This window comes from Dromaius novaehollandiae, chromosome 2 (genome assembly GCF_036370855.1).
Source record: "Dromaius novaehollandiae isolate bDroNov1 chromosome 2, bDroNov1.hap1, whole genome shotgun sequence".
Lineage (NCBI taxonomy): Eukaryota > Metazoa > Chordata > Aves > Casuariiformes > Dromaiidae > Dromaius > Dromaius novaehollandiae.
The window spans coordinates 41,850,579-41,874,790 of NC_088099.1; the positions used below are offsets into that span (position 1 = coordinate 41,850,579).

The 24,212-nt window shown below is 37.3% G+C and overlaps 1 long non-coding RNA gene across 3 annotated transcripts in view; it reads right to left on the reverse strand.

Annotated features, from left to right (window-relative positions):
* Positions 1-24,212, reverse strand: part of LOC135327480 (uncharacterized) — a 181,450-nt gene that overhangs the window by 130,082 nt on the left and 27,156 nt on the right. For 2 of the 3 annotated variants that reach the window (XR_010387651.1, XR_010387649.1), the window contains exons 2-3: positions 13,001-13,126; positions 2,259-2,374 (exon numbers count right to left, since the gene is read on the reverse strand). This is a non-coding gene — a long non-coding RNA (uncharacterized LOC135327480). The remainder of the gene's footprint in view (positions 1-2,258; positions 2,375-13,000; positions 13,127-24,212) is intronic. The other variant, XR_010387650.1, reaches the window with a different exon arrangement.

The window sequence follows — 24,212 nt, forward strand, 5'->3', positions numbered from 1 at the left end:
GTAAATATGTAAAAAACCTGAAAAGTATAAAAGATACTTCCTATACAGCTAATATCTCTTAGCAAGGGACAGAAAACCAGTTTAGAAGAATGAAAGTTAGAATGGATGAATACAATACATACATGTTCCACACAGGTCTGTGAAGGAACATAGAGAGACTGAAGTCTCTGTTTATACTAAAAATTAGAAGTAATGCAAATTCACTCCAATTAAAAGCAGTGCAAATTCCTTCCAATTACATACTGTTCAAGCTTACTGACAACTTTTTTTAAATGAAGTTCTTGAAAGTGCTAACTAACTATGTGATAATTTTTCATTCAAAATAGACAACCCACTATTATCCTCACACTATTGCTAAGAGTTTCAGCTATTTCCTAATCCATCACTTCCCATCAGCAGGAGAGATAAAACGTCAAAAATTATAATTACCATCGTGATCACTAGTTTTGTAACTATTCCAAAATATTTATCTATTTCTACTTTCCAGTGGAATGCTATAAATATGGGCAATGGAACGTAACTGGTAGATTCATTAAGATATCTGTGAAGTTATAAAGTTTAGGAAAAGCCTTTTGACTATCCTACAGTGCTTATTGTGAGATCAGTGTTGTTTTAGTTCAACTCAACAGTAGTTTCTTTTTCTACAGATCCACTTGTATGTCAAAAATACTTCTCTAGTTTTAATTAGTTCAGTGTGAAAACAGATGAAGACTCACTACAGTACACACTGAAGTGTTCTCAAAATTGTTGATGGGACTCAATTAGGGACGCTGAGATAACTGAGGATATTGAAAGTCTAGTAAGAATGGACCTTGAGGCTAGATTTAAAGGTATTTAAGCACTGGACTCCTCCTCCTGAAAACAATGGTAGTCTAAATATCTTTACAGATTCAGATCTCTCTGATTATGCTCAATGTTTCTCCTTATTGCATTTGGAAAAATAGCAGACATGAATGCATACTTGCAATCTGTTTTCTGATAGCAATGAGAATATATTGGAATTTTTTTTTTTCTGTGAGAGCCAATTTCATTTTTTGACTATGAGTTTCAGCAGACTACATCTATTGCAAGATAAAAAATGTTAGAAAGACACCAAATTAACTGGAGTATCTTGAGATCTGAACTGTACATTTAGGAAAGTACAAGTTTATTTCATATGAGCCACCACTGGGATACACATAAAACACAGGCATACTTTTCTACTGAGTATCCCATCGTACTTTGTATTGATAATTCACTGCATGCACCAAATTCCCCCGGGGGTGGGGTGGGGGGGAAGCATAGCATGAAACCCAGCTATGTTTTACTCCATTAACATAAGAGCAATTATTCCCTGTTTTCAACAGTACAATCAACAATTCTCCAAAAGCCTTGACTGAATTATATTTCTATGAGATGGGGAATCTAACAAATACATACCACTTACTAATTATTACAGTGTTTTCCCTGATTCTGTTATACTAGCTGCTTGCAAAAAGCCAAAGCAGGCAGAAAATAAGCCACCTGTACCAACAGTACCAGAAATAGACGCTTGAAGTGTGGGTGAATGAAGTGCGAACCATATGCGACGTTGCACAGATTTGAATTGGGGACTCTCACTCCTCAAAAGGAGAGAAGTCAAGGCGTGTTCCATATGTAATATTTTTTTTCTTCAGAAGTTTGAATATTGGCTACAGCTACTAATAGTTCACCTTCTGTCAGGTGAGACAGCAGCAGCTCATTCTGCAGGCATCAGATAAAGCAGGTATACAGACCATTGTTAATTATGCATCGATAAAGATGGAAGCTCAGCACAGAATGGCCAGTATGGACAAATATAACTTTAGAGTAAAAAGAAAAACAACAGAATGCCATCTGCTCTCATTCTTTGAACAATGCAGTTATGTAAAGGCAGGTAATAATTTAATGATTAGATAAAAATATTAAGAATTAAAATACGTTTTAAGATGCCAATTCATGTCTAATCATGATTGTTTGGTTTTTTAATAAACTCTATGAAAATATTAAAAAGCATTGCAGACTTGTACTGGATTTATAATTCAAGTGAGATAAGGAGCCCAGACAACAGCCTTTTTTTCATGTATAGCCTTTATTCTGTTTTATAAGACAGTCAAATCTTATTAAGTGCAGCTGGCATATGTGTTACTTGCCAAATCCATTCTTTCATATCATCAGCACAAAGAATTCTGCACACTGTAATACAGGACAGTGTTCTTCTGCAGGAGAGAGGTTAAAAAACAAGGCACAAACAAACTGACCTGGCTGTGTTGTGGAGCTCATTGCTGTTGATAGAATGATAGGTTGTTTACAGTGCAAAGCCAAATCTCAGCAGAAGTTGTTCAGATTTCGAGGTTCTGCCTGAAGTGGGGTGAATCTGAAGACAATAAAAAAGAAAAACCACCTTAGAGCTATATATTAATAACATACTGTTTTTTCAAAAAAAAATATGATAAATACGACAATCACACTAAAAAGGAAAAAGCATTTGAAACTTTTCTCAGACTAGAGGTTTCTCCTGTCATGTAAATTTTCTCTCTAAAAATCTAGAGCTGATGATCATAGAAAACAAGACTAAAGCTAAAAATCCTCAAACTTCAGGACAGTCCAGATTCAGATATAAACTTGCACTGTAGCATGCCTATAGTCACAAAACAATCTTACAAAGTAAAAAGGACTGGTCATTTCTCTTTCTACAAAGATGAGAGAGTTATATGAACTGTAGAGTTTGAAAGACTTGAGGAAGAAATAGATGGATGGCTAAGCAATGGCCAATTCACAGTTTTACTCTTAACTGTAGACATTTGCAGTTAGCACTGGAATGTGAATGTGCAGAAACAGATCTGCATTCAGAAACCTCTCTGGAAAATGTACTTAATCTCCAATGTTTACACTGCTTATAATATAAACTTGTTGAAATAATTAACATAGCTGAATGGATCTCCCACTACTAGCTAATGACATTTCTGACACCACCAAGAAAGTTGCTAATAGTGTGGGCTGCTTGAGAGTAGGACAAGGAAGTTTCTGTAATTTGGCTGGACTTTTCTCACAGTCCTGTGGCATACTTAGTTCAATGCAGAAGCAAAAGAGGCAGTGTTTCTCTAATACTTACATCTGCTGAAAGTTTAAAGTTGCAAAGAAAAAAAGTTTTCAGGAGACCAAAATATAATTCCATTCAAGCATGATATAAACAGCATAATGGGAGAGAGGAGAAGGTTGTAGTGCATTATGATACTTTTAAACTGTGATTATGCTATTCAGCCCCTGCTCCTGATGCATCTAAGTAGTCAAAGATATTTTTAGCACTGAGTATTTTAGCAGCTTTTGTCACGAGTTCTTTAAACCATCAATTGCACATTTGGTTTCAAGTTGAGTTCAGCCAAATTTCAGAGAATAAATTACATTTTAACTAAGTATAATCATTTAAATTTTGCATCATTATCATTTGAGAAAGGGAAATCACTTATTTAATAAGTAACTTCTGCTTGTATGTGCATTAAAGTAGCTTGCTCAAATAGGCCCGATCTTTGGATACATCCAATATTCCAGCAGATAGCATCTGTAAAAGCCAGGATTCATGACACTTCGTGCAAATCCTACTTATTTTTCCTTGCTTACCTCATGAATCAAGTTTCACTACTTTTAAAAGGGACAACTGTTAAAATGAACAGACTCAATTAGTTAATCTAATCCAAACCTCTGTTTGCGCACATCTTTACCTTAACTGAGACAGGTGAGTTATACATACAGCTCCAAGAAATGTTAATGTAAATACAAGAAATGAACAAATCAGGCTAGTAGAGTTAACATCATTAATTAATTTCATAAAGCTCATTACTATGTTAGCAGCTGCACTGACAATGAAGAATATTTTCCAGTGAATCCAACTTCCATTCATTCGTTACCCAACCTCAGAGTTCTGACTATGTGGTGTCTCAAAGAAAGGGAAGAGAAAGTGATGGATATTAATGTTTAACTATGGCCTTTACTACAATTAATTTTCAGTAGAGATTTAGAATTAAACAGAACAGAAAGGTCTGGGTGTTAGGATTTGACCATGTTCTAACAAAAACACTTTTCTGATCACCATACGTAGAACTATTATTTTATCTAACTTCACTTCATGTAGACCCACCCACATTAATAGATATTTTGAGCTATTATAACCACAGAGCATGCAGTCAATTGAGACTGCAGGATCAAATGGCTAGGGAGTAGCTTTCATTGCATGTAAACAAATCTCTACTTTCTCCCCAGTAAAAATATTTGCATGTAATTTGGGATTGTTAAACCACTAATGCTGATTTTTCTGTTGAGATCTAGAAAGATCAGTAAATATGTTTGGCATACACTTGTTAGTGCAAATATTGACATTTCGCACCCGATCAATAAAACAGCCCTATCTATCCTAAACTACTGGGTTATGGATACCAGTTTTGCTGACAATCTTTAGAAAGAAGCTTCGTCATAGCTCTTTAATGCTCTCTCTTCCACAGCAAGGAAGATCTACTCTCGATAGAGGAAAGTCAGGTTAGGGAATACTTAAACAAACTGGACATACACAAGTCCATTGGCTCTGATGGGATGCACCCACATGCGCTGAGGGAACTCACCAATGTCATTACAAGGTGACTCTTGATTACCTGTGAAAGCTAATGGTGACTGGGGGAAGTACCCTGAGGACTGGAAGAACACAACTGTCACTCCTATCTTCAAGAAGCAAAAGAAGGAAGATCTGGGGAACTATAAGCCAGTCAGCCTCACCTCTATCCCTGCAAAAGCGATGGAGCAACTAATTTTGGAAACCATTTTCAAATATGTGAAGGACAAGAGTGTGATTGAGAGCAGTCAGCATGAATTTATGAAGGGGAAGTCATGCTTAAACAACCTAATAGCACTCTAGGATGGGATGACTGGCTTGGTGTACAGGGGGAGAGGAGCGGATGTTGTTTATCCTGCCTTTAGTAAGGCTTCCAACACTTTCTCCGCTAACTTCCTCATTGACAAACTGATGAACAGACTAGATAGGTGGACTGAAAACTGGCTGAATTGCCAGGCTCAAAGGGTTGAGATCAGCAGCAGAAAGTCCAGCTGGATGCCAGTCATTAGTGAAGTACCCCAGGGGTAAATACAGGAGCCAAAACTGTCTAACATCTTCCTTAATGACCTGGGACAGAATGCACCCTCAGAAAGTCTGCAGATGATACAGAAGAAGAGTTGTTCATACACCAGATGGTTTCGCTGCCATTCACAGGGACATCTACAAGCTGGAGAAATGGGCCAACAGGAGTCTCATGAATTTCAACAAAGGGAAATTCACAGTCCTGCAACCTGGGGAGAAAAAAAACCATGCACCAGTACATGCTGGGGGCTGACCGGCTGGGCGTCTCCATGGACAACCAGTTGAAGGTGAGCCAGCAGTGTGCCCTTAGAGCCTCCTGGGTTACTTAAGGCAGAATACCACCAGTTGGTCGAGGGAGCCTTCCAAGCCTCAACCAGCCACCAAGTCTTCCCCTCAGCACTGGTGAGACCACATCTAGAGCGCTGTGTCTACTTCTCAGGTCTACAGTACCAGAGAAACATAGACATACTGGAGCAAGTCCAGCCAAGGGCCACAAAGATGATCAAGAGACAGGGGCATCTGTCACAGAAGAAGCAGAGAGAGCTGCAGTTGTTTGGCTTCAAGAAAAGAAGGCTCATGGGATCTTATTAATGTGTATAAATACCTGATGGAAGGGTATAAATAAGACAGAGCCAGGCTCCTCTGAGAGGTTGCAAAAACTGAAATGGAGAAATTCCATTAACAGAAGGGGGGGGGGGGGGGAAGGAAAAAGCTCACACCCACACACTTTAACCATGAGGGCAATCAAACACTGGAACAAGTTGCCCAGAGAGGTTGTGGAATCTCCATCTTTGGAGATATTCAAAACCAGTCCTGAGCAACCTGCTCTAGCTGACCCTGCCTCAAGCAGGGGAGCTATACTTGACAATCTCCATAGTGCCATCCAACCCCAACTATTTTATGATTCTGTGATGTGAAAGGGGAAAGAAAACATGACTTCCAAGATCACCATAGACAGCACTGAATATTCATTGAGGCTAAACTTGCTGAGAATAGCTCCTGTATAATAAAGCATTCTGCTGGGATCCCCATAAAAAGATTTCTGTTCAAGAATTTTGTAGATTCAACTGCACTGGTAATTTTATATTTTTATGAAGTGACAGTTGGCATCCATCCTGATACTCTATTTCTATATATTTCTTGTAAATGCAAAGCTTTCATTAAATAGAATGTTGTTGTGCAGGCTCAGTTTTAACAACTCCTTGCAAATACAGTACCAAGCTCATATTGTCAAAGCTCACATTCAGAACCATGAAAAATTCTACATCATCATTTACAGAGTTACATCCACAATGCAGACACTCATTCAAATACACTTCTAATGAAAGGATGACATGCTTCATTTCTTTCCTTTTACCAAAGGAGTGTCATATTGTAAATCAGACAGTATAAACTGCAGTGCAACATACATTTTAATGTCAGATCCGAACAAAAGAAAAAACCAGAAGGCTGGCTATAGTAGATCAAAATTTTATGAGGAGTACTGCAGTCCTTGGGAGATGCATCTGTACTCAACTTCGGGCAACAAAAACAGCATATAGCTCCTGATCAGTCAAATCATGAGGAAACAAAGGTATCTGCACTCTGTAAGGCACTACACATTAACTGGGGACCAAGAATAATAATTCATCCCCATTTATTACCCAACTTATCAACTTGGCATATTAAGATATAGCACAATATATGGCAAATTAACTTCTATCTTCAGATCCATCACTGGAGGTGACAACATGCATCACTGACTTGCATTTGCTCATCCAGAAACAATGATCCCCTCTCTTTTATCTTCAAAGAAAATTCAGCAGTTCATGTGCTCCAAGGACTGATGCAGCTTTGAAACTGCAACAGGAACGGTATGAGATGGAATTTAGATCTTCATGCCCAATGGCTACCATGAACCTTATGTTTCTCATGACTATACATAGGTACATTTTCAAACGAAAATAAGAATTTCAAGTTAATGTCGTTACTTTAAACTATCTTCTTTCTCTGTTGTTCCCAAAACTGTATTCACCGACTACCTTTTTTTCTGTCTTGTGCCTATACTGCAAAATTCCTTAGGGAACTGGGTTTCTGAAATAGGATACACTGAATACAAATTATCAGAATTCAGATGAAACAGATATTTCTACTTACGTTTCCCACTCCCCTAAGATGAATTTTTTATGTGCACTTGTGAAATGAATTCATAGGCATATAATTTTCAAAACTATGTCCTGGAGTTATCTTCCAGATTTCTCTCTTCTAGGACTTTTTACTCAACTCTAAAATATCTCTATTTGTAAAGGTTTTCAGAAAATCATTATGTAAAAATTCTGTATATAAAATATGTAACAATATACTCCAACAAATAGCAAAAACAACAGGTTGGCACCCCTAATAATATATCTAGTAACTATAGATCATCTGCTGGATATTTTGTTTTAAAATAGCTTCCAATTGCTTACTGACAAAGTTGTCTTGTATCTGAGATCAAAATGCTTTAGGCCATTCACCTCAAGTGTCACAAGAAAGGAACAATAACAACTTCTCCCCACAAAAGCTTCTGTGTCAAAAAACTAAGGGTTTAAAACAGACATCAGAATTAGCATAAATCCTGTTGTCTGACAAGAGCAGTTAACAATAATTTTTTTTTTAATAAGACAGCTCTCTGGAGGGCAGGGGCAGCAAGGTGGTTAAAAAACAAATACTTCTTCCAAATGACTGACATTTTGTACAAAAATCTTGAATAGATATCCATATTTAATAAAAACCAAAGGAAAAAAATTAGATCAAACTTCACATCTTAAACAATGAAAGACTGGAAGCCAAATTACAGTGAACTTTTACTAAGGTGAACTTCACTCATGTAAGTAGAGAGCTCCAAAGCCAACCCTTCTAATTTCATGTGAATCTTCAAAATTTGGTTAGAAAGTAAGCTGCCATAGGAAAAAGGAAAAACAATAAGATCACGTGTATTAAATGTTGGTGTGAATTTTAAACAAGATGGCCTTAAAAAAAGACATCAGCTCAAAAAAAACCCCACAAAGCTTGTTAATAGTTATATGCTCTTTGATTGCACTTCTATTTGGTTTACAAATATAACATAAGAATAAGATAGACTAAACATGATGCTATGCAGTGTAATGCTATTAGGCAATGACCTTTATAGGCAAGTACAGTGTAGATTTACTGGCAGAATTATCAAACAGAAACTCCAGCCCAAAAGATGTTTAGGTTTCTCACTGCTTCCAGTGGGAGTCTGGGATTTCTATAGAGCAGCAAAGCCTTCATTATCCAGAATTCAGTGCAGTATTGAATATTTTTACAATAAGGCATACAGGTATCTGATTCTTAATTGGATATCTACTTAACTATTTTTGAAGTCAATAGAAATTTTGCACTACATATCTTTGTAGGTCTGTTATTAAAGAAGCAATCTCACAGTGAGTTCTGAACAGTGATACTGCTTTACTTCCCCAAAGTCATCTTTGACACGCAGTCCGTAACAGAAAAGGATGTCTTACAGAGCCCCTAAGGAAGCCTCAGTGAAACAATCACAAACATACAAGTATACTGGGTAGCAGGAGATGCACAGTGTCGTGCAAAAAGGAGATTAGTCAATATAGTCCCTTCGTTTCCCACTAAGAGCATACAGGCTGGATAGTGCAGTCTTTCAACATAGTATCAGCTACATGACTGCAAAGCCACCAGCCCCTCCTCCTACCCATCTAAATTGGGCTGCCTTTGCTGGATTCAGAAATTAAAGTCAAGAAATTCACAATCTTTGTTTTGAAGAGTAAGTTATATCACCGTATTTTTCCAAATACTTATATGCAATACTTAGCAGTTTTTACCTCACAGATGTTGCAAGCAAACTACTCATGCAGTTCTAAGTGGGAAATCTCAGACATCTCTCTAGTAAGACAAACTTTCCCTTCTGAAGCTCTCTTAAGCAAGACAAGAGAGTCATACATCCTTATATCCCGGTCAATCTCTTTTACATTCCCCGTGCTCTACACAGAGCTGAAGCAAGTAAACACATCCAAATGGCAAGGTGATGAGGATGATGCTTTCAAAAATAACTCTTAGGCCTCAATCATCAGGATTAGATAATATGCTGCTAAGCAGCTGTTTGGGCCTCTGCTATGCCAGTTACAGCATATTGGCACAAGCTTTTGCTTGGTTTCACAGTGAAGCCAACTGGAAACATGATCAAGCTGAAAACAGCCATTTTCTTCTACCAAGGTTATTTTCAGCCTCATCAAGACTTTGATCTGGTCACTACGCAGTTGTGCAAATACTTCTGTTGCAACAGTAACAGCGTAAGCTGTCCTGCCTCCCTCATCCACATCAGCCCCCTAGTTGGGGAGCACACATCAAACTGTGCCCTCACATACTGAAAGTGAGGTACAAGATTCATCCTACACCGAGTACCACCAGGCAACACCAAGGACCTCCCCAGGGGAAGGACTGGTCTGCATGATGCTTTCATAGCAAAAGGACAGAATGTAAGACAGGCTGGCCTCTTTCTGTCCACCTTTCCAAATTTTATAATTACTAATTATGCTAGGTTTTAATCAGCATTGCTTAATAACTTGATGGGAACAAAATGAACGTGACTTTCACTGGAGGAAAAAAACTGACCAGAAAACTGTGAGGTCACTGAAGCACAGATCTGACTTCTATTCTCCCTGCCCCTTATCAGCATTATAAAACATAAATATGGCCCAGATTGTATCACCAAGATCAACATATGTAGGTACTTCCACAGAGGAAGTGAAAGGTTGTCCTATTCAGCTTTCCCAGAGCCCTGCAAAGGGACTCTGCAGGAGTCAGGGAGACATCATGCACTCCTCAAAGATTCTTCACAAGTCCTGGTGAAAAGGATGGAAGTACTGAAAGTTAATGCTTTGCTATGCCCTGAGAGTAGCTGGCAAGGAAAGATATTACTTCCAAATGGAAGAGATGGGGCCAGCAAGGGACAAAATATCAGAGACATGAAGACATCCCATGTATAGGAAATTCCATTTAAATATAAGAAAAAAAACTTTTTTCCTGCGAGGGTGATCAAACACTGGAACAGGTTGCCCAGAGATGTTGTGGAGTCTCCATTCTTGGAGATATTCAAAATGCAACTGGACACCATCCTGATCAACCCACTCTAGCTGACCCTGCTTTGAGAAGGGAGGTTGGACTAGACAATCTCCAGAGGTGCTCTCCAGCCTCAGTAAATCAGTGAGGAGCTCCAGAATTCATGCAAAACAGCCCTTGTAGATTGTTCTCAAGTGAGTATAATCCCTTCCCCATGCACAAAAACATGGAGAAACTTAAATTAGATGAATATTCAAAGAGAATTTTAAAAAGCATGTCTTTTAATTTTTCTTTTTTTCCACAGAGCTGGACAAAGTGAGCCACTACAAGAAGTTATACAACCCAGATTACATTGAAAGAAATTTCAAGTTCTAAATTTCTTTTATTGTGCCTCTCCTCTTCTTCCCAGGACTCCCAAAACTAATTATCCGGGCTCCTGGGAAGGAAGCCTCAGATAGTACTCAAGCATCTAATTTAGAGATGCTTTGTAACAAACTAAGAATGTTCTTAAATTTGCCTTTGAAAAGTTTTAAGCAGACTTCTGTGGAGAGCAAGGGCAGATTTAAACCACAGCAGGAGTACAGAGATTTGCTTAAGCAGTGTGAGCTCTGCACCACCTACCTAACCTGTGCTAGTCAGCGGGTATTTGAGAGAGGCAAGACTTCACAAATCAATAATTTATTGTCAATATCAATTATCATCAGTAACAAGTTATCCAAAAAAGTCTTACAAGTTGCATGAAAGGAAACAACTCTACCGAAACCAAAAGAACAGACTCTCGCATATCTCAGTCCGCTGTGTGTCCAAGAACATCCATTTCTCTGAGAACACAAGAGATTACATGTAAACCATGATAATGATGAACAGGAGGGAAGGAGGGAAGGAGGGAAGGAGGGAAGGAGGGAAGGAGGGAAGGAGGGAAGGAGGGAAGGAGGGAAGGAGGGAAGGAGGGAAGGAGGGAAGGAGGGAAGGAGGGAAGGAGGGAAGGAGGGAAGGAGGGAAGGAGGGAAGGAGGGAAGGAGGGAAGGAGGGAAGGAGGGAAGGAGGGAAGGAGGGAAGGAGGGAAGATCATAGCCTGTTTATTCTAGGTATGTATACATACAGAATAAACTAAAACCACTTCAACACACTCGTGTTCTTAATAAACTGTCACACAAGAAAAAAAAGGGGTGTGTGTGGAATATAAGTTTAATCTTTCAGGTTGTAAAATAAAACTTTTGCTATAAGTTCAAGCTAATCAATATAATTTAGAGCACTGGCACTAGAAACAATTTTTCTAAGGAACAAGAAATACACATGTAAATGCAGCCTTTACAAAACGGTCTGATCATCTAAGCCTGTAATATACAGCCCACAGTGATTCAGCTTCAGTTCATTTACCTACTCCCAACCTTTTTCTTAAACTGAAACATGCTTCAGGTGCTATTGAACCTTGCTGCACAATGTTGTAACTAACATACAGCTATGGATAAAGAAACTGAGGTAAAAATGTATTTTTCCTCTATTTCTTTTTTTTTCTATCTTTTCAAGTAATGGGCAGCAAAACAACATGTTTATTAGGTTTTAAACTGTGTTTTACTGAGTTGAGCAGCACATGAATATTTCACAGCAAGGGTACTTTATAATTAAAACACGTCAGGATATCAAAGCTTCTTACAGAATTGTAATTTTGGACTTAACACGTTTATTTAGAACAACAGCACACATCTCATGAAACAACAGGAATCCTTTGAGAGTCTGTCTGTCTTAGCTAATCCAGACAGCTAGTCTCTGCCTATAAAGAAGAGAAAGCCTGCCAAGGGCATCTCAGACACCTGACCTGGGTTCTGAGTTGCCCTCTGAACAAGTCAGTCTCTCTCTCTCTTCCCCAGCTCTCAAAGGAAGCATGAGGATATGTGCTAGTTAAGTTAAAAAAAGAAAAAAGCTTAATGTGTAAGTATTCCCAAATGTTATAAAAACGTTTGATTTGGAAACATCAACAATTGTTTGGATTCATTTCTCTTAGGTATATTACAATACTTTGAAGTTTTTTCTGTTTTTAAGACAAAAAAAAAAAAACTTTCTTTCCCTCACTGAAAGAGGCAACTTAACTACTTCCTCACTATACAATAACTAAACACTTTCATTTGATCAAAAAGATAAAAATAAACAGCTGAGGTCATCACATTACTAGCTTATGTGACACTTTACTAGCTCATCATCCTCATGTGTAATCCTGTGATGGATAACCTTGTTTTAGGCTCTTTTTTTTTTTATTTTCTGACTGATCAGCCCTCTCTCTCTCTGTTCTTTTTTAAGATTTGAACAATTTATACTTTCTGTTCATCTTATAAGGCATTTAAAATACTTGGCGTTTGCTTGAAAACTCGTTTTCAACTTTGTAGAAGTTTTACCACTGTCTTCAATAAGATTAGGGTGAAATTACAGGTAAACATCTTTCATGTTAGTTATGTTTTTATGTAGATATTAGCATAGATAATCAAATTCAATAGCACAGACAATCAAACTCAGTAAGACCCAATCTGCAAACAGTCCATGTTTTAGAGCTCAGTGTGTCTCTGGAAGTTGTGCATTGACATTTGGTTTGGATGAATCCAGAAAAACCTCAAGGTAAATCAAGAACGATATTCTACTTCTTCCCACCCCCTCCACATATTCCACAAAGCTGTTCATGGTTAGGCCAAAACTACTGTTGCTACATCAATTATGACCCAGATGTCCCATCCAGGAAGCAAAACTTTTAGTAAGATACTCAGTACTCCACTCTTACGATTCACCTCTAAAAGTGATGAAAAGTTTTCTGACCTGTGATGAAATGAAAGAGAGCTCTTACATTGTGCTTCAATGGTCTTGAATTGGTACATTCCTGCGGACTGTTGAACGCAGGTCTCAAACATGAGCTTCTGAAATCTCAGTTATTTCCATTCACCCCTAAAGACACAGTATTCAGTTATGGATACAGCCTTCAGTGACACTGGCATATTCAAAAAGCTGTACAAGTGCAACTTTGCTCAGATTTAAACTTCTGTCCTCTTCTATACTTCAAATATTTCTGAGCTTGGAGAAGTCTAAGACACTCATGACATAAGATATTACTTTAGAGGAAAAAAAGTGAAGAGTTTCTGAATGTTACAGCTTATCAGTCATGTAATACTTAAGCTGAGAAACAGGTATTTGAAATAAATGAAATCTAGAGAACCTCAAATCCACAGTCTTACTTGGCTCTTTAAGTAGCTGGCAAGTCTGACTTCCACCAGGCAGAAAATTTTCCAGAAAATAAATCTAACATAAGAATAAGACATGCAGAATACAGACTCATGATGACTTCTTTATAGATTGAGAATCCCAAGATTACAAAGCAAGAGAAGCATTTAAAATTGGTAAAATGAAGGCCAAGAACTGTGGCAATCATCTTCAAAAAGTGGTCAGCTAGCTTCATTACATAGCACACACAAGCCCCAAGTGAGATCAAGATCATCTTGTGTTTATACTAACAGAGTTTCTGCTGCAAAAAATTTACCACCTCAATCAGCAAACCAGGCACAGGGGGGACAACAGGCCTTAGAGGCACAAAGCACAATGTCCTCTGACAAACAACATCTTTATTTTAAGAAAGAGGGTTTTTTATAAAATGAAAAAGTCAGACTAATGAGGGAAGCAAAGGAGTGGGGCTACAGTTACATACAGATTCTTAGCAAGTTTAGTAGAAAGTAGAAGTACGCTGCATGTGGAACACTGTCATAACCATAATCCATTATACTACATGTTGCCCACTGTTACTATGTCATGTGTTCAAAGTGACTGAGTCAACATTTTCCATTTAAATCTGTGTTGAAAAACTGGGTTTATCTGCTAGACATCAAGAAAGATTTTTGCCATCCATACCACCAGGAATCCTTTGGGTTTTGTTTCTTAATTAACGGCCAGGTATTTTTCTGTTCATTGAAAATAAGTTTCAGATAATTTTCCTTAGGAAAAAAAATATGGTTGGCCAGAAAATATATCAGCTGAGTTTTAAGATATAAATCCATTATAAAAATCATTCTACCTGCTCTTAGTGAATTTATCTCAGCTTGGAAAGATTTCACACTAGCTTGTACATATATTAGGTTTCAATTGTGGCTTCTCAATGTCCAGAGCGCTATTCCCACAGAGTCTTTAATCATATAAGCAGCTCTTTGCATTGTTTGAAGAGTAAGAAAAATTTTGTTGAGCTAGTATTACAAAATAAACCTTTCGGTAAAGCTGATGCATTGAAGCACATTTACATTGGATGTCTATTAATGGTGGATTTCTTTACAGCAGAATGAAACTTCCTATAAGACAAGTTTACAAGTAAAATCAAGGTTTGTTAGAAGATGCTTCAGCAAGAACTGAGTGACACAAAAAAGTTTGATTAACACTTGGCATTTTCAGCAATGGAATATAAACCAAGAAAATATAGTCTTTCTGCATCAGGTAGCTAAATTGGATCTCAGGTAGAGGTCTGAAAAAAATATTTTCATGCAGAATTAGTTTTCTGTGATTTCACCAATGTCACTGGAAAAATACACGTTTGATAATTTAGAAGTTGGTATTACAACAAATTCTTCATGCAGGAACTTGCCAGTCACAATACAAAAGTCTCATTGATGCACCTGGTTGATGAATCCAACTCAAAGCAGAATTTCGCAGAAAATTCTGGCCCCTGCTGCAAAAACACATCTTCCTTTAACAATAGCACTGGACCAAAATAATGTGAAAAGCTAACACAACACTCATAAAGCCCATGGAAAATAAACCTTGTCCAAAGGAAGTAAAACAAACAAACAAAAAACAAAAAACCCCAAAGCTTGATTTCATTCTTTCATAAAGATTACAAGCTCAGCCAACAGATACCCACAAGTTCTGACCTCCGCACAAACTTGTCCGCTCTCACTCACTGCATGAGGTTTGAGGGAGAAAACCTCCAACCAAGACACACAAAATCAGCTGGTTGATTTTTCCCATGAGATACTGTATGTAGGTATGTACATGTTTGTACAAAATACTTGTTGCTTTGAGTTAAGCACAAACTCACACATTCGTAAATCTCAGATATAAATATCAAATCAGATATCAGTTCCAAGAAAAAGGCCAACAAAGCCGTTTTATCTAGTGACAAGCTGGAGGTAAATCTCCTCACTGAAGAAAATAAATTCTGTACCCACACTTCTGCATCTACTTGCACATATACCAGAAATAATGGACTTATTAATAAGAAAGGAAACTGAGTCACTTGGTGATTATGATTTCAACTCTGGAAAGCTTTTTTTCTTCCTATTATTTCACAATCAATAATCTGAACATGGATGGGACAGACCACATTTGTGAACAGAAATGCTAAATTTAGTTAGTTATTACAGGCCCTTTAAAGAGACAATTTTTTGTTAAGGATATGGATTTAGAATTCTCAAATGTGAAAGAGGGTTTATTTTTATCCTGGAGGAATGAACAGGTAGGCAGATGTCAGCCAGTCAAACGGAATCACAGAATCCATTTTACGCTTCGGTGAGATTGTATTCCACTTGCTGTTCCCTCTAAAAGAGGTAGGAGAGTAGTCAAAGGAAGGCCTAGTCTTTTTTTTTTTTTTTTTTTTTTTTTTTTTTTTTAAAGGAGTATTCATTGTCCTTAAAAATGGTCAGATTATGTGGTACTTTATCTGTGCTTCAACAAAATATAATCACATGAAGATTTTTTTATCATAAATATTGGATAATATTCTGATATTAGTTACTGCTGTGTAACTTTAAGACGACAATAAAATTTAAAACTGAAGGGGAAAATGTTATCATCTAAAAGTTTTTTCAGCTTGCAGGAGCAATTTTAAAATCAAACTGTCAACTGTCAAACTAATGTAAACAAAATTAATGTCAATCAAAATAGGACATTTCTTAAGCCTTTGGGACTCAAACAGAAGTGCACAGACAGATTAGCAAAGGCACAGAGATGGGGAGGAACACAATAAATGCTGGAGATGGAAACAGAACCTGGTTTCCACCACACTTTTCTCCAAAGAAACCTTTTACTATCTAACATTCAGCAAGATGAATGATCCACTAATGTGAGAAAAAACATCCAAAATTGGAGTTACAAACTCTAATTCCTTATACAGGGTTTTTTTATACTTTAATTCCAGTTCATTTTTAATGTAACCATAGAAACAGTGTTTGTAAGTACACTAGCAGGGTTCCTCAGTGTTTACAAGATATTAAATACAGAATTTAGCAGTCTGGTTTTAGGGAAAAAACAGAGCTCTGCAACTGACAGAAATACAACTTATACTTTTTTTCTTAAACCACAGTTCATTTGCATCCATATGCAATTTTATTCTATCACTTAAAATCACCTGTCATTCAACCATAAGTCACTTTGGTAACTGTATTTCTATAGCAAAGGAGAAGTTAATGAAAGCCTTCCCAGATTTTTTTCCACCCGGGCAGGAAGCATAAGGGGAGATAATTAAAATTATAGCGTTACATTTGGATTTACCGCCAAATCCTTGTAGAAAGCAAATACAGATGCACAAACAGCAGCAGGTTTTAGGCTGTTCTGCTGGCGGAGCTCCAACAACCTGTCTACACCTGTGACAGCTCCCAGCGCGGCAGAGCTTCCCCCGGCAGAGGTGTAACTCCTTTTGTGTTCTGAGAACACCTACCATACCGCACATTTGAGTAGAAACAAATTTCAACAGAAGCTTTATCATTGTGTTCAAGGATATTATGCACGCCATACCACACAGACTTAAAAGAGCAAATAAACATCGTATTTCACTATTTTCCAGTATATCCAGGTTTGTTCGAAATAATACAAAAATAGTGTAATTTTAAAAAAAAAACTTTAATAGCTTGGTAATAAAAATCCCTCCTGACCTTCGGGCATGTGAACAACCTCATGTTCACATTTTCCAATAAAAAAACAAAAGCAAAAGCAAAAAAAAAAAGCCAACAAAAAGCCAACTAACACAACACAAAATTTTGAAGCAAGAAGAAGAGTAAAAAATACGTCCTACCTTACAGGAGAATGCTTAACCTAAAAAGCCACAGCTAAGAGAAAATTTCAAGAGAATACATTAACTGCAACTATTTACTAAATAATGAATTCCTAAATAATGAAAAATTTTTAATTAATGGTGTTATTTTAATAAACAGTTAAAATCAAATAAAGAACACACTCAGTAGAATGACGATGCTTTAACCGGCAATACACAGTTCAAGCTCAAAATGAGTAACTGTACAACAACTACATTGTCCCACAGCGGGAAGAAGCTACTTTCCTTGTGAATATGAACATAAACAACCCTAACTATAAGCCTGTGGCCAAAAGATCCTCCGTAAAACTGGATGAGGTCTCTCAAGAAATGAGTTTGGTGACCTCATCTCCTTTCCAAATCCACTCAAATTCTGAGTGAGCCAAATCTCAGTTCATTTCAGGCTCAGAAACAAGAGCCAGGAAAACACAGCATATGCCTTCTTTCTAGTGATCTCTATTCTAGATAGAGTACAATTCAGAGGCAGTATCCAGGATAGGTGATCAAATAAATTTCTGATTAATATATTGGTTCTAAGTTTTTTAAATGAATATTAATATATTGCTTATTTAAAAGAACATAAATGACCTAGGTAACCGACTAAAAAAAAAAACCACACCAGAATTAGTTTCTTGGAACTAATATTATTGCATACAACTAACTTAAGTTCATGTTTACGATGTTTCTAATTTGGGTACACTAAAAGAAAAGAATTAATTCTTAAAATAGCTAGTTAATGCTTCTGCTAGAAACTAAAAGCTGGTATAGGTGCTAGTGTGAGGTTTAATGCTGATTAAACAGCTGCTAGTGTGAATTCAAGAGAAGCCTTGCCCGTGAGCTGCAGTACTTCTAACTAACTCCAAAAAAATCCACAAATAATACAGTACACACACAACTGAACCTACACTCAAGTACCACACAGCCTTTTGACTTTTCAAGGGTAAAAAAATTGAACTGCAAATGCTGCACCATCACAAATATTGCACTAGTACATTAAGGCTGTTCAGTTTATAACCTTACAAAGCGCTTTTTTTTTTTTAATTTCTAAAAGATAAAATAGATGCATCTATCTCATTATCACTGACAACATCTTCTAAGGCTGGCATGCTCCAGTTTCAAGTCACAAGACAAGGTAACAATTTCCCCTTTTTTTTCAGTTTGGTTTGGTTTAAGTGAAAAGAAACCCCTTTTCTTAGGGGCAGACAGTTGCAAACAGTCACGGGGAAGAAAAAAAAAAAAACAAAGCTAAGAAACAGAACAGAAGAGGACAAGGAAAAGGTTAAGAGAGTTTGCTAGGGTGTCAGGAGACAATCTAAGAAAATGAATGACAGTTTTGAGTTTTATTCCAAGGTATGCCTTCAGCTAAAATAGTCAATCATTGTGATAAAAGAACAAGGGAAAGTAGCAATAAGTATAAGTTGTAATGGAGTTCAAAAATGCAGAATTTTCATTCACAAACAAATGGAGGTATGGCAGCATCAGCTGAGGGGAAAAAATAGGAAAAAGAAACGAGGTGCAAGGCAACCCATGCAGTATGCAAAGCAAAGAATCCAGTTTCATTTTTGACGTTTAAATAGAGCAAGATAGCAGACCCCTAAGTTTCAGCTAGAGAAAAGCATTTTCAGGGAAAGTGGAAGTAGCAAATACATATTAATGTAACTGTAAAAACCTGATCTTGACGAAGTTAACAGGAATGTTCCAGTAGTGTAGGATCAAGGAGATCCATGGTATCCATTCCAAATACTCTTCCCCTAATAAGCAAAAGAAATTAGGAACTTCTATCCTTCAAAAATATTGGGAAGATTAAGCTGAGATCAACATAAGTTCTAGTTGACCGTGTGCTGTAGAGTGCCCCAAAACATCTTAAGATACTGAATTCATGAAACTGCATGGGAAGTAGTCAAAGAAAGATGATTTTGGAAAACAGAGGCTGCACAGTGAAATCAAGCAAATAACTGAATCTGAAAAATTGTATTGGCATTGTACACCTAAACTTTTTATAGTTCCAAACTTAAACTTTATCTGAAACTATTCCTTTTTGTGATGTCCTAATTATTAAGTTCCCATACAACTAAGAGGTACTCATTCTCATATCAGAGAATTTACATATCAGAGAATTACTTTTTGTTCTCATCCTATCACTTGCCTATGGTTTATGCATGGCCAGGGCAGCACTATCAGCCATTCATTGACAATATATGAGCTAACTTAACTTGCCTATTAGAAAACAAAACATGCATATTACTTCCAATATCTCTGCTGGATCACCCAAATCTAGTTCATGTGATAAAACCCCTTTAGAGCAGTGAAGTGAGGCAGTGATATCTCAGGCCTAATATTGCCCATTTGCTAGCAAATTGAAAAGTTAAAACATAACTATTTTTCACTCAAATAAGAAGGGACATTGGTGAAGGTGCTGAAAATACTCCTTAACTCCTGTTTGATGTAATGAACATTGTGTTCGATGCCTACCTACACTCATATTACAGGTAGAGCCTTGATGCAGCAACTGAGATTTCCATGCACAGGGTTCCACTGGAGTCTGTCCCCACACTTCACACTTTGTTGTTATGTAGTAGCCTTCTCTCTTTCAATCCTTATACCCAAAATTCAGAAACTGACCTTGTCTATAACTTGCACAACTGTTTTTGACTAAGTGACTCATTTTACTTCTCCTCCCCCAGCCAGTGAAAACATTCATACAGCTCTATGGTAAACTGCATTATGAAACTTTCTTTCTGCTTAATTAGTTTTCACCTGGATCAGACCCCTGACCCAGATCATTACAAAGCTGCACAACCACTTTTGCCAACAGGAAGCACATAGGCAGCTACGGGCAGAAAACAAGCCATGTATCTTTACGTAAAGCCTCAGTATAAAGATAAGCTGAAATCACATTCTAATATAGTGACTTCTATAATATGACTACACATAGCATGATTAGTCCTTACTGGAGAGCAGGGGGGGGTGGTACTGCTGTAAGAGAAGGGTATAATCAGAGCAATTCACTTTGCAGGTAGACAGAGTAAGCAGGAGAGTCCTTTCAAAGATAAACTTGTATCTGCTATAAACAGAACAAATAGTATACTGGTTACAAGGTAGTTAAACTACTTTAGTTTTGTAACACACAAATATTTCCTGACATGATTCAAGTTTTAGGCAATAGGCACTCTTTTTTCTGTATTGTCCATCTCAAGGTTTCATTATCCATGGAACATTATGCAGGATTACCCCTTTCTGAATGAGATAAAGGGATGTACTTTTGTCCCCTTACCTTGACCAAAACAAAGATCTTCATATGCAGGCAAAAAAGCCAGTGTGCCAGGACTCAGAGAAAGCGCTTTCTGGCTTTGCTTGTTCTTGTTTCAGTCTAATGATTAAGTGTGCTAGGTAAAAGTAACACATACTGAAAACTTAACAAAATGTTTTTTCATGATGCATTTGATATAACAAAAGAATTAGTAAGTTCAGAAATGAAAGCAATAGGCTTTTATCAATTGTCTCCCTCTTACCAGGACAAAAGACTACTTCTAGCATCTGTACAAAAGCAGATAGAATGATGACAGTAATCTTAGAGGACAGTTCAGTATTGCCCAATGACTGTTTGCTGCATCTATGTGTACTTTTAGGTCCATTCAGCAAAAACAGCAAAAATTAAAAAATGTTAAGGGCTTGACTAGCATACCAAGTATACGCAATTCCAGAGACTATGTTATTGGGGGTGGGGTCCCCAGCAGGAAATCCAGTCCACACAGAATGCCAGCACTGATCTGCAGTCTCTATTACTGATTACACAAAGGCAAAGTTACTACAGCAACATTTAAGAGAAAAGGGAATTAAGGGTGAATTAATTTACAGCATACCTTATTCACATCAAGCCAAGATTTCAATGAGACTATTCAAGCTCTTGATTTTCCACTGCAAAAATATGAGGGGGAGGAAGGGGACAAAGTAAAGATCATTCTTCCAATATTTTATAGAAGTCTTTGTGCCAGCACACCATAAGTAACCAGAATTTTCCAGCTATGGGAGAAAGCAGAACAGCAGTTTGCTGGCAGCAAATGGATAGCTTGCAGTCTAGCTGCACACCTTCTCCAAATCAGCCCCATCCTATAGTAAAGTGGTGGGTGGGACCCAAAGGAGCCAGCATTGCCTCTTGTCTGCAGACCACTCGCAGAGCTCCTGCTGCCTAGATCTTCTGCTTATTAGGCACATGCATACTTTGGTTCACAGACTATAACCTGACAAAGATTAACGGATCACCTCCCTTCCACCTAGATTTTGATCTCGTGAAAGAAGTGTGTCTTTATAGTTAAGTTCAGAAGCAGAAGAATGCAAGAACAGCACACACAACGCAAAAAACCCTTCAGCACATGTGTCTACTAGACATTTACCTTCCATGTGGAAAAATATGTTGAGAGCTTCCAGACAGCAAATTTATTCTCCTTCTGGTTTGCACATAACTCTTGGAGGATTCTGTCTAGACTAAGAAACACATATTTTTGCTTTCTAGGTTAATGTGAACACTGCATTGCTCTATTCCCCCACGTCTGCTACAGCCAGCTCCCTCCTTCCATCCCCTCATATACATATTCAATACCCTACAAATAACATCTACATTCATAAAACTCTCTCTTGCTCAGACATTTTTACCACTGAAAACTGTTTTCCATATGTTGAACGAGTTAAATTTTACTATCAGTAATAGTTTGGGAAGCGTCTTGTGGTTTAGTCAATTATCTGAAATACTAAATTTCTTAGGCCTATCATCACACCAAGTCAATATCTAATTAACTTGGGGTATAGAAAAGGAACTGAAGTTTTCAAGAAAAATACAAAAGCTATATATAGAGGTATGTGTGGTTTTTTCTTTAAAAAAAAAAAGGTATGAAGGTTACAGGGGGTGCTGTACTTTAGTCTTCATCAACACATGTATATGTTGTCCTCCTATCATTTTCAGATATCCAGTAGCAGCCCATTTGTTTTGAAATCAAAAATACTTCTAATGCCATTTTCAGTTTCCTACTTAAAAGCTGTTCTGAGATTAAGACACAATGAAAACTTCCTAAATGCGGCCAATATTGAGTTAACTAACTCTTCTCCTATAGCTTCATCTCCTCTCCAGTTCAATCACTGTAAAATCCTAGTGGCTATCTGATCCTCAATCCTTTTCATTTATCTCATATCTCCTACTTACTCTCTTGTCATCATAATCTCATGCAATCACAGCCCTCTTCCAACTCCAGTTCTTCTAAAAAGTCATTTAGAAGATCCCAATTTCTATTTAAGCAACTCACTGTTAGCCCTAATCTACTCCTTAGACTATTTATGAACTACTGATCCCAATTGCATAAACCTGATTCTGCTCTTGCTGTCATCAGTTTCATTCCCTTGGAGCTGGTGATGAAAATTAAACCGCAAACCAAAGTGCTTTGGAAAATACTACCGAAAGGATTTTACAGATATGGACAAGTCAGAAGCTTTAAGGCAGGACTGGAAGTTCTTATGACAAAGATTCCCTGTTCGTGAGAGCAGAAATAATTACTGAACATCACTTTCCACTGCCTGAAAGACTGTTTCACTCTAGCTTAGGAACAGGTAGCAAGAAACTGATTTAGCTTCATGTTGACTCAGTTCTCAGTATTTTACACATCATTGACTTCACGATGCTGAATGTTATACAGTAAAACAGGGCTGAGATGACTTCACTAACACAGAAATTTTTATTACTTTATTTACATTATTTTTGTCCCATGTATGTATAGAAGAGTTTGCTTATTCTTTTACTAGTATCTTCCCCTCAAGAATTCACTTCTGGCCCTTTATATCAAAGCTATATATATCTTTTGAGTTCAAGTAATTTTAATTCAAAACAGCACTAAAAGATGGGAGTCTTTCTCATGGCTTGCCTACATACCATACTTTCCATCTCAGAGGCAAAAATCAAAAATTTCTTTGTAAAAAACTGGCTCAAAATTAACAAATTGACAAGGTTCACTTACAGGAATTACTAAACCTGAACTATGGAGATAGTTCTTCAACACAATCACATACCTGAAAATTGCAATATACCATTAGGAATATTCAAGGGAATATCTGCACAAATATGACTATCAAATAGCTTACTGAGATGTCTCAGCTCCTTTCAGTGGCCACAGTGGACACTCCAGAAGTCAGAACCATGACTAATGCTTTAAGAGCATAGTAGACTAGACGGAGCTGCTAACTCAGTGACCGCAATCAACCGTTCCGAAGTCTTTTTCCAGTATCACTTCCTCCAGCAATCAAACTCACTCTGCCTTGCATTGCCACATCATTCTCCTGGACACTGGATTTGTTCTACAGATTGCTTTGATTATGGTAGAATAGTACACAATAAGAACACTGCATCAAGAGCATAAACAGTGCAGCTACTCAAAAGGAATAAATGCACTCTGTTCTTCTCTTGTTCAGACGCACTAAATCCATTCTTTATACCCTACTGGTTAATTACATTATCCTTACAAGCATCAGTCATCTGCAAAATGGTAAATTAAACTCAAAATATGTATTTTTATATTCCATTTTCCTGTATATTTCACATCTTCTATTCTATACATGATGCCCATTGCATTACTTTAGCTCTTCAAAGGGGTTAGCCTAGTATTAATTCAAACAACTACCTTTTGGAAAGGGTCAGTGCACTCATTACAAATTATTCTATTCACAATTCTGTCATCTTTATCTGCCTCTTGGCACTCATTAGCTGCACTTATGCAAGTGTGAATATATTCATAATGCATATTCTCAGAAGTGCAGAGTTATCACGTAAAAGAAAATCGCAAGGCTCTTATTCAGCTACAATGCAAAATCTGACCTCCATTTTGCCCCATGTGCCTCTAAGAAGGAATAAAAATATAATTGCTGACACATCTGTGTTACACAATAAAAGGAAGAGCAAATTTAACACCTGAAATGCACTGGTTAGGA